We start from the raw sequence: 12,050 nt of genomic DNA, 5'->3' as shown, positions 1-12,050 counted from the left end.
CAGCGTGCACTCCTCAAGAGAGAGAAAAGAGGGATTTCGTAGCAGTTTATATATACAGTTCAGATAATATCAAAGCGGTAAAAGCAACATTTTAGCACATTAGGACAAAACATGTAATAAAATCAGATGATAAATAAAGCCAAATATAACAATTCATCTAAGCTCGAATTCTGAACCTTGAACCAGAGATTCTGGGTTAGCTTCCCCAGCAGAGTCGCCAGAGCTGTCACACCTCCTTTTTCACCTACACCTCTGTAAGGGTATAAGGGAGTTTTTCCAATTAAAGGACAATCGAAACGGGATTTATATTAAGAAATTCATAGTCGCCACTTGGGAGATTTGTGGTGTCCCAAGTCACCGGTTGAATCCCGAATCGAGGAAAAGAATGACTCCGTTTAACAATCTGTGCACCAGAAATCCGGATAAGGAATTCTGTTAACCCGGGAGAAGGTGTTAGGCATTCCCGAATTCCGTGGTTCTAGCACGGTCGCTCAACTGTCATATTCGGCTTATATATCTGATTTTTGATACATGTTGAATCTATGTGCAAATTTTAACAGTGTACCACTTTTATTATTATTATTTTTTACCGAGAATTTGTAACATCGTGAAAATACATCTTGAACCACGTTACATCAATGCACCCGTGGTTATTGGCATATTTCAACTCTGTTGAGATTTGGATTTGGGTCACATAAATGTGCACCCGAGTTTAAGAAGATAACATTATTAAATACGCGCCTAAAGCGACTAGCGTAAGGCCGTGAAATTTTGATAAACGGCCCATCCTGAAGTCTAAGTAACTTTACCAACACGTATAGAGGACCCCGCAGCTTGTGTATTTTTGTTTGTCGAGGCTCGTATCATTCATTATTTTTAAAAGGAATTTGCAACGTCGTGGAAATGCATCTCGAACCACATAACAATCAATGTACCCGTGATTAGCGACATATTTCGACTTTGTTGAGATTTGAATTTGGGTCATATAAATGTGCACTCAAATTTACGAAAATAACTTTATTAAAATATTGCCCTTAAAAGCCACTACGTATTTTTAACTTTGCGAGGCCATGAAAAATTCACTAAATGGCACACCTCGATTTTTAAAGGATTAAATTTAATTATGTGAGGGCCATAATTGTTGGCTTGGCTAATATGGCACATCTCAAACCAATCGCAAGAGCCTAATTAATTAAGGAGGGCTTAAAGGAATTCTAATTATTTTAGGCTAATGTTCAAGCTAACTTAATAACTATTGGGCTTGTGTTAAATTGAAGCTAAGCGTTCAGCTGAAATGGCATTGGGCTGGCAGCTGGCCCAAATGAGTTGCAAGGCTATACATTCCTTGTTTCACAATGGCCTTATGGCTTAAACAATTATTGAAACGGCTCATTAACAGAATAATTCAGAACCAAAATCAGCGCAACCAAACAAATATTATATGACATCATTCAAAATCTCAAGTTCGTTCGCCTCTGTTTTCGTCGCTTATTAGACATGAGCTTTTTTTTTAACAATAACCAACTAGTATTTAAGCATAAAGAAGTGGGTTGTTATATTTCCTTTTTAATGAATTTTGTTGCCCGGACTTCTGGAAAGAACATGGTATAGAAATAGAAGCAATAGATTGTACCCTTTGTCAATTAGCAGTAAGCAATAAATCACAAACATATTTCAATCAGTCACCAAGGTGGAGCCATAATAGGAATCAAACTTCCAACTAATCAAGAAGGTTAACAAAACCTTATAACAATTGAGTTCTACCTTAAGATCACCAACAAACAGATACGCTAAACAATGGCTGAATACGTTCTAATGCCAACAATTACAAAATCATTCTTTAAGTAAACTCACTCCTAAAATACTGGTGCAGCAGTTATAACCACAAACTCTAGCTCAAATCATGTTTAGGTAAGGCGCACTGACAACCTAGCAGCTCAAAGTTGTAAACTAATAGCATGTCAACATGAACATAGCAGTTCAAATTTGTAAATTAAAAGCATGTCAACATGAACATAGCAGTTTAGTTAGCTCTTAATTACAATCTGTATGTCTCCACTGTTCACATAATACAAAACACATAACCAATATTGACTAGGTATAACTGACTAACAATTCATCCAACAACAGACAGCCTACTACTAAACCCAAATCTGTGAATATTTCCATTTTTTGTGAGCTTCAAGGAACTACATCAAGGGAGTTCGAAATATGCACCTGGTATTGACAATACAAGAAGAAGAAGAAGAAGAAGAAGAAGAAGAAGAGAGTCAGCAGCAGCAGTAGTAGCAAACAGAAGTGGCAACAGCAGTACAGCAACAAATAACCAGCAACTATAAACTTCCCCAAGTATAGAGCAGAAGTAAAAGGAAGAAAGTTCTAGCTATTTCAGATCCTAAACCACGCAATAAAAGGATAGCTATTCTTTTTCAACTTTTTTTAGCTTTCAGAATTCAATTCCCGTCCTCCTCTACAGACCTCTCTCTGCCCTCTATACAGACCTGCCCTCCTTTCCAACTTACTGCCCGACCCCTTTCTTCCAGTAAAAATCTGAATTTTTTCATTTTAAATCCCACTAAGGAAAACTTTTCCTTATTTTCAGCCCCCATTCCCTTTTGTTCCCCATTACCATATTAATTTAAAGACACTAATATCCCACTAATAAAAACACTAACATTAAAATATTATCCTAACTATTTCATTCCCAAATCACCCCTGAAATCCCTTAATATTACTACCCCTAATACAATTATTCAACTGTATTAAAACTTTTAATTCTGAAATCTGTTCAAACTAACAAAGATTTAAAAACTAAATCTGACTAACAACTATAACCAAACTTATTGACAGCTAAATGACTAAGGTTGAATTCCAATTGAAACAAATGAACTAAATTTAAACAACCACAAAAAACTCGGCAGAATCATTTAAACTGAAATTGAAAATTGAATCAAAATGCACATGAATGCAGGTTCATTGTCAGCCTATTTACAATGCCCTGAAGCTAAGTGTCCACAGATCAAGCATACACAACAACCATTTGACGAGCTTATTGATTTACAAACAAGAACGAACTAATCGACGAAACTATTTATAACCTATGTTATTAATCGACAGAACATAAACTGATGGAGAAGAGAGAAAATAACGGACAATAGACGAATTACGATGAACCTAATTTAGGTAAACCAAGAGTTGATTGAACTACTCAAACAACATTGGAATATTTAATCTAACCAAAATCAGAAAAAGAAACAGAATATACATACTGGATTAACTTAAACTAAATGTCACGACCCAAACTGAAGGGCCATGACTAGCACCCGACCACACTTGCCGAGCACCAACGTACATTTCATCTAACCTTCATTATTATCTTTTAAGGCTGACGAGATCAATATAAATGGTAGACCTAGATCATGGACAACCAGCAATAAAATATGACGGCATGAACATACATAGCAGGGGATGACCAGACAATCAAGAAACTACATATAAGGTATGAGCTACCACGCTACCATGAAAGACTATATAACAAAAACCAGCCGACAAGGCATACCAAACTATACATGAGTCGACACTTGTCTATGAGCCTCTAAATGAACATAAGTGCTGCAACATAGCCGGAACAGGGCCCCGACATACCCATAATGTCTATAACAAAAATGCATACCAAGACCAAGGCAAGTCCGGAGAAGGGATCTCGCCAATCACCGCTGAACTGGACAGCCTACTGTGGTGGGGGAGCTGCACCTGCCTGTCTATCAGGACCTGCAGCACGACATGCAGCGTCCACAAATAAAAGGACGTCAGTACGAATAAAGTACTGAGTATGTAAGGCAAGGAACCATAAATACGATCAGTAATGTAAGCAAGGATAGAGAATATACAACCTGTAACATCTTAGTACCTCTGAGGGCTACTTACATGAAATGCATGATACATATGTATAAATACATAAACCTTTAAAGCATTCGCCTCTGTGGGCATCATCATCATCATATCGTACCCGGCCATAATAGGCTCGGTAGAATCGTACCCGGCCACGTGGAGCTCGGTAAAACCCAACTGATCAGTGGTTGCACAATAGGTGCCGTACCCGGCCAACTATAGCGTGGCTCGGTAGAGTAAAATAGATACATATATATAATGCATGCTCGACTCATGGAATCACATTCTAAACCTTTCGGAGTGACGTAAGGTCGGTATCCTCTGTACACGTTATTAGGACTAACTCTTCACTATGAACCTTATAAGAATCAGGAAGTACCAACAACATTGATAACATAAGACTAAGAGAAGCAACATTAACATCAATCGTTCCATAAGAGGGAAAACAATGTAAGTACTGCTAGCTTCTAAGAGTAGAGTATCTTGGAAGCTCGTTCATTACATTATGTACAATCGGAGTCGTGCAAAAGAAGGAAAGGGATAGCCTCACATACCTTGTATATACTGCCCCAATATCAAGCTATGCAATTGTCAAAACTCCTTAGTCTACAATAAGAGAAACGATACTATCGTTATCATTTAAGCGTCATAACTATTATGTATCGACCACAACCTATTTTACGATGAAACGGACAACACCTCCCCTATATATATGACCTCACACCATTCAAAACAGTCACCAAACAGCCCAAACAACATCAATAATAAACATATTGAGCCTCCCAAAATAGTCCACACATAGCCTAATCACTCCATACATACGACGACCACCGTAGTCGTGTCAAACAACCTGGAAATGTTACGAATAACTATCAGCCCATAACCCTACATATATATGGTGTTTCTCCACACCCTTCCTCCTCCAAAACTCCACAAGATAGTAGTAAAATACGCAGCCCAACAACAACGCAAAACAGTCCACAAAACAATAACATTACTACCAAGCCTTTCGATATATATCTCACAAGTTCTAGCTTCAATGGCTTAGCCGCAACTTGGATAATCTTAAATACATATAGAGTAAGAGGTTCCTTACCTTTATACAGAAAGAACAACTCCAATTTGACCTTAAATTTCCATGAAATATCCCTCCAATGCTGCCACAACAACAAAAAAGCGAAACTAGCGATCAATTAGTGTTTTTCGGCACTAGAATCACTTTAGAAGGCTTGAAATCACCTAGGATTGATATTAAGAACATGAGGGAGTATTTACAGAACATAAACCCTTTAAAACAACCTCCCACACGAGCTGGAACGACACAAAAATGAGCAACAACAAGAAGAACAAGAGACTTACTAGCGCCACAGAATTCTCGACACTTGATTTGTGTTGTTTGCCCTTTTTGGGTCTTGAATCTTGAGAGAACCTTGAGAGGATGTTCCTAGGGTTCTAAGGTCTGAAAATAGTGAGAAGAAATGACTTAAAATGGGTTGGAGGCATCCTATATAGGTCCAAATATCTTAAACCGACTTAGTGGGCCCCATAGAGAGGTGCTTGGCGCAGTCTCGCGAAAACGCGAATATCTCTCTACTATGAGATCGTATCGATGAACGGTTTAATGCGTTGGAAACTAGACTCATAGATATTTAATTTTGTTGGTAGATCACCCTGTAATTCCTTGTAAATTATGAGAAAAGATTAGAAACATTTGACCTAATGTTTAAGTAAAATTATGAACCTAAGTTGCAACAACTTTTGTCGACTTTTGTTTCATAACTCGTTTGACTTCAAGACTTATGATACGGATATTATATGATTAAAATACCTTAATAAATGACCTCTTGAGTGTATTAAGCACCGCTAGATTACCTGAAAATACGAGTTACAACATCCTTGATTCGTTTAACTTCTAATACTGGTTAATCACCCTTATACACTCTTGTATCACTTAAGACCAATAGGATTGACTTCTTATCATCTCAAAGATAATTCCTTCTTGGATTTATGTTAACTAATATATGGCATGAACTAACACATGTGGATATGGGTTGTAACACCCTCCCCCCCTTAGGAACATTCGTCCTCGAATGTAAGGGTTTATGGGGAGTTTAAATCATCGTGGATTCCAATGGAAATTTCCGATCAATTTTCCCCTATAAAATGGTCACTAGCAAAACTTGCAAGTAATTAAGCCCAACATATGGCTTCACAAGGCTACACAAAGCATTATGCGTATTTACATTATCTACATATCACCATTTTGTATTAAGGAGGAGTATTCTCAAATTATTGCTTACCTCATAGAGCCGTTTCACCTTCCAATGTATCCTGTCTTCCACCAGCATCCTTGTTATCTTCATTCTGGAATAAGTAAGGGTATTTAGACTTCATCTCCTCTTCTGCTTCCCATGTCATTTCTTCCATATTTTTGTTCCTCCACAATACTTTGACGGAAGCTACATCTTTTGTTCTCAGCTTGCGGACTTGCCGATCTAATATCGCCACTGGCACTTCTTCATATGATAGGTCCTCTGTAACTTGTACATCTTTGATAGGGATGACTCGAGAAGGGTCTCCAATACATTTTCTCAACATAGATACATGGAATACCGGGTGGACAAATTCCAATTCGGATGGCAATTCTAACTCATAAGCAACCTGTCCAATCCGTCGAAGAATTTTATACGGCCCGATATACCTTGGACTCAGCTTACCTTTCTTCCCAAAACGCATAATACCCTTCATTGGTGAGATCCTCAGGAAAACCCAATCACCAACCTCAAACTCTAGATCACGACGTCGGACATCAGAATAAGATTTTTGCCTGCTTTGTGCCGTCCTCAATCGCTCTTGTATCACTTTCACCTTCTCAATAGCTTGGTGAATCAAATCTGGCCCATATAATTCTGTTTCACCGACTTCGAACCATCCAACTGGTGATCTACATCTCCTCCCGTATAGTGCCTCGTATGGGGCCATTTTAATACTGGAATGGTAGCTATTGTTATAGGCGAATTCTATGAGTGGAAGATGATCATCCCAATTCCCCTTAAAATCTAGAACACATGCTCGTAGCATATCTTCCAGTGTCTGAATGGTACGTTCAGCCTGTCCGTCAGTCTGCGGATGAAATGCAGTGCTGAGATTTACCTGTGTGCCTAAACCCTTCTGGAAAGACCTCCAAAAGTTAGCCGTAAATTGAGCTCCTCGGTCTGATATAATAGATATGGGCACACCATGAAGCCTAACAATCTCCTTGATATACAACTTTGCATAATCTTCAGCCGTGTAAGTTGTCTTCACTGGCAGAAAATGGGCACATTTTGTAAGTCGATCAATTATCACCCAGATGGAGTCAAACTTATGATAAGAGCGAGGTAATCCAATAATGAAGTCCATATTAATCACCTCCCACTTCCAGGTCGGAATCTCTATATTTTGAAGCAATCCACCGGGTTTCTGATGTTCTATCTTTACTTGTTGACAATTGGGACACTGGGCTACAAATTCTGCAATAGACTTCTTCATATTATCCCACCAATACTGCTCCTTGACATCATGATACATCTTTGTCGAGCCGGGATGGATGGAATATCGGGATTGATGAATCTCATTCATAATCTTCTCTCGCAACCCTGCCACATTAGGCACACACAATCGGCTCTGGTATCTCAGTGCCCCATCTTTTCCGATCCCAAAAGCCATACTTTTACACTGTTGAATGCTTTCTCTTAATCGTACTAAGATAGGATCTTCATATTGTCGTGCTTTTACCTCGGCTACCAAAGATGATTCTGATGTATTCTGTACAGTAACACCTCCGTCATCAGAGTCTAACAATCTGATTCTCATATTGGCTAGCTGATGAAGCTCTTTAATCAACCCCCATCTACCTGCCTCAATATGTACTAAGCTTCCCATTGATTTACGGCTGAGAGCGTCTGCCACAACATTGGCTTTACCGGGATGATACAATATCTCGACGTCGTAGTCTTTCAATAATTCAAGCCACCTACGCTGCCTCAAATTCAACTCTTTCTGCTTGAAGATGTATTGTAAACTCTTGTGATCTGTGTAGATGTCAACATGGATGTCGTATAAGTAGTGCCGCCATATCTTCAAAGCATATATTACTGCATCCAATTCCAAATCATGGGTTGGATAATTCTTTTCATGTTTCTTCAATTGTCTTGATGCATAAGAAATCACATTCCCACGCTACATCAATATGCACCCCAAACCTATACCTGAGGCATCACAATATACCACATAACCTTCTGTTCCTTCAGGAAGAGTGAGCACTGGTGCAGATGTCAATCGATTCTTCATCTCCTAAAAACTACGTTCACAAGTGTCAGACCACTGGAATTAGGTAGCTTTCTGTGTTAACTTAGTCAATGGTGATGATATAGAGGAAAACCCTTCTACAAACCGCCTATAATATCCTGCTAGCCCTAGGAAGCTGCGAACTTCTGATGGTGTTGTAGGTCTCGGCCAATTCTTTACTGCATCGATCTTCTGAGTGTCGACACTAATACCCTCATCAGATATCACATGGCCAAGGAATGCTACTGAGTTTAGCCAGAATTCACATTTGGAGAGCTTAGCATATAACTTACGATCCTGAAGCGTCTGTAATACTATCCGCAAGTGGCCCGCATGTTCCGCCTCCGAACGAGAATACACTAGAATGTCATCAATGAATACAATCACGAACACATCAAGATAGGGCCTGAATATAGTATTCATGAGATCCATAAAAGCTGCTGGGGCATTTGTTAGCCCGAACGACATCACCAAGAACTCAAAGTGCCCATATCTTGTCCGGAAGGCCGTCTTTGGAATATCCTTCTCCCTAACCCTCACCTGATGATACCCTGAACGTAAATCAATCTTAGAGAAATACTTGGCACCCTGGAGTTGGTCAAACAGGTCATCAATTCTTGGAAGTGGATACTTGTTCTTTATAGTAGACTTATTCAACTGTCGATAGTCGATACACATCCGTAACGACCCGTCTTTCTTCCGCACGAATAGGACTGGTGCACCCCAAGGTGAAGTGCTAGGCCTAATAAAGCCCTTATCCAGCAAGTCCTTCAACTGCACCTTCAACTCTCGCAACTCTGCCGGGGCCATTCTGTATGGAGGAATAGAGATCGGTTGAGTGTCAGGCAACACATCAATGCTAAACTCAATCTCCCTTTCAGGAGGAAGGCCTGGGAGTTCATCTGGGAAAACATCTGGGAATTCGTTGACCACAGGGATTGATTGTAAAGTAGGCGGTTTCGCCTCCGCATCCCTAACGCGAACGAGATGATAAATGTAACCTTTTGAGATCATTTTCCTTGCCTTAAGATAGGAAATAAACCTACCTTTCGGTGTAGCAATGTTCCCTTTCCATTCAATGACGGGTTCACCCAGAAATTGGAACCTAACCATCTTCGTACGACAGTCAACATTTGCATAGCATGAGGCCAACCAGTCCATTCCCATTATCACATCAAAATCAACCATTTCTAACTCAAATAAATTTGCCGAGGTTTGACGACTACAAATCATCACAGTGCAACCTCTATATACCCTTCTAGCAATCACAGAATCTCCTATCGGAGTAGATACCGCGAGGGGTTTACTTATCAATTCAGGTTCAATGCCAAACTTATTAGCCACAAAGGGTGTAACATATGATAATGTAGATCCCGGATCAATCAGCGCATATACATCATAAGAAAACACAGATATAATACCTGTAACAACATCTGGAGACGACTCGAGATCCTGTCGACCTACTAGAGCATAGGTTCGATTTTGAGCACCACTCGAACTCGGCACTGCACCTCTACCCCTACCACGACCTGTCGACTGCTGAAAACCCCGTGCTGGAGGTCGAACTGATGAGGAAGAACCAGACACAGATCCAGTCGGCTGAGCCATACCATCACCTCCTCTATTAGGACAATCCCGCATCATATGGCCAGGCTGCCCGCACGAATAGCATGCATCAGAACCTCGACGACACAGTCCAAAGTGGGCCTTGCCGCACTGATCACAATGTGGTGTTGGGGGTCTCATCTGACTAGTATCCCTGTGATGTTGCGAGCCAGATGCCTGCGAACTCTGACCTGGACCAGAATAGAATCGATCATATCGAGGCCTCTGAAACTGTGGAGGAGCACTAGCTACAGGTGGCGCCGAACTCCTCGAAAACTGTGGCCTGATGCTGCCTCTGAAGTCATCAGAATACCCTGCAAATCTCGCCCTCTTATGCTGTCCCCTATCCTGCTCCCTAACTGCCCTCTGCTGGCGCTTACGATCCTCTAGGGTCTGGGCATAAGCTTGAATACGGGAAATATACATGCCCTCCACCAAGGAGGCTGTCGTACACTCATTTATCAGATGTGGTCCCAACCCATTCACGAACATATGCACCCTATCACTCATCTCGGCCACCATATGGGGAGCATACCTTGCCAAAGAATCAAACTGCATACTGTACTCTCGCACACTCATATTACCTTGTCTAAGGTTCAAGAACTTATCAGCTCTAGCTCGTCGTATCTCAACTGGCAAGTAGTGACGAAGAAAGGCCTCAGAAAATTCCTTCCACACAGCTGGAGGAGGGTTCGGACCCCTGGATCTCTCCCAACTATCATACCAGAGAACCGCTAAATCCCGTAGCCGATAAGAAGCCAACTCTACTGCCTCTGTATCACTAACATGCATAACCCGAAGTGTACGATGAACCTGGTCAATAAAAGTCTGTGGGTCCTCCTTGGGGTCTGATCCGGTAAACACTGGAGGGTCTAAATTAATAAAATCACGAACTCTTGTACTAACTGGTTTCTCAGCAGCACCTGTATTCTGCCTCTGAGCCTGAGCAGCTACCAAGCTAGTCAATAACTGCAAAGCACTCCGCATATCCTGGTCTGGAGTGCCAGACGGAGGAACTGGAGGCGCTGGGTGCCTTCTAATATCCTCTGGAGGAGATGGAGTAGATGAGGTATGAGAGGGCATCTCACTTTGAGCCTCACTTTGTCCTGCTCTAACTTGGGGCACCTGACTGGTACCCTCTCCCACTGCTGTATCAAGCCGTCTACTAATCGTTTGCTTCCTAGTCGAAGGCATCACTGAAAAAAACAAGGTGAATATTAGAGACGAACACTTACGACTCAACTCTACGCACGATCTAGATTCAGGAAGAAGGTAACAACCCTAGATGTCATGTAGCCTCCTGATTATAAATGTGGCGCGCTACACATCCATAATCAAGACTCTACTAGACACGGCTCATAGACAACCCCTAGGACAGACTTGCTCTGATACCAAGTTTGTCACGACCCAAACTGAAGGGCCATGACTAGCACCCGACCACACTTGCCGAGCACCAACGTACATTTCATCTAACCTTCATTATTATCTTTTAAGGCTGACGAGATCAATATAAATGGTAGACCTAGATCATGGACAACCAGCAATAAAATATGACGGCATGAACATACATAGCAGGGGATGACCAGACAATCAAGAAACTACATATAAGGTATGAGCTACCACGCTACCATGAAAGACTATATAACAAAAACCAGCCGACAAGGCATACCAAACTATACATGAGTCGACACTTGTCTATGAGCCTCTAAATGAACATAAGTGCTGCAACATAGCCGGAACAGGGCCCCGACATACCCATAATGTCTATAACAAAAATGCATACCAAGACCAAGGCAAGTTCGGAGAAGGGATCTCGCCAATCACCGCTGAACTGGACAGTCTACTGTGGTGGGGGAGCTGCACCTGCCTGTCTATCAGGACCTGCAGCACGACATGCAACGTCCACAAATAAAAGGACGTCAGTACGAATAAAGTACTGAGTATGTAAGGCAAGGAACCATAAATACGATCAGTAATGTAAGCAAGGATAGAGAATATACAACCTGTAACATCTTAGTACCTATGAGGGCTACTTACATGAAATGCATGATACATATGTATAAATACATAAACCTTTAAAGCATTCGCCTCTGTGGGCATCATCATCATCATATCGTACCCGACCATAATAGGCTCGGTAGAATCGTACCCGGCCACGTGGAGCTCGGTAAAACCCAACTGATCAGTGGTTGCACAATAGGTGCCGTACCCGGCCAACTATAGCG

This window comes from Nicotiana sylvestris, chromosome 6 (genome assembly GCF_000393655.2).
Source record: "Nicotiana sylvestris chromosome 6, ASM39365v2, whole genome shotgun sequence".
NCBI lineage: Eukaryota > Viridiplantae > Streptophyta > Magnoliopsida > Solanales > Solanaceae > Nicotiana > Nicotiana sylvestris.
The sequence above is the reverse complement of the archived record's forward strand: the minus strand, read 5'-3'. Positions refer to the sequence as shown.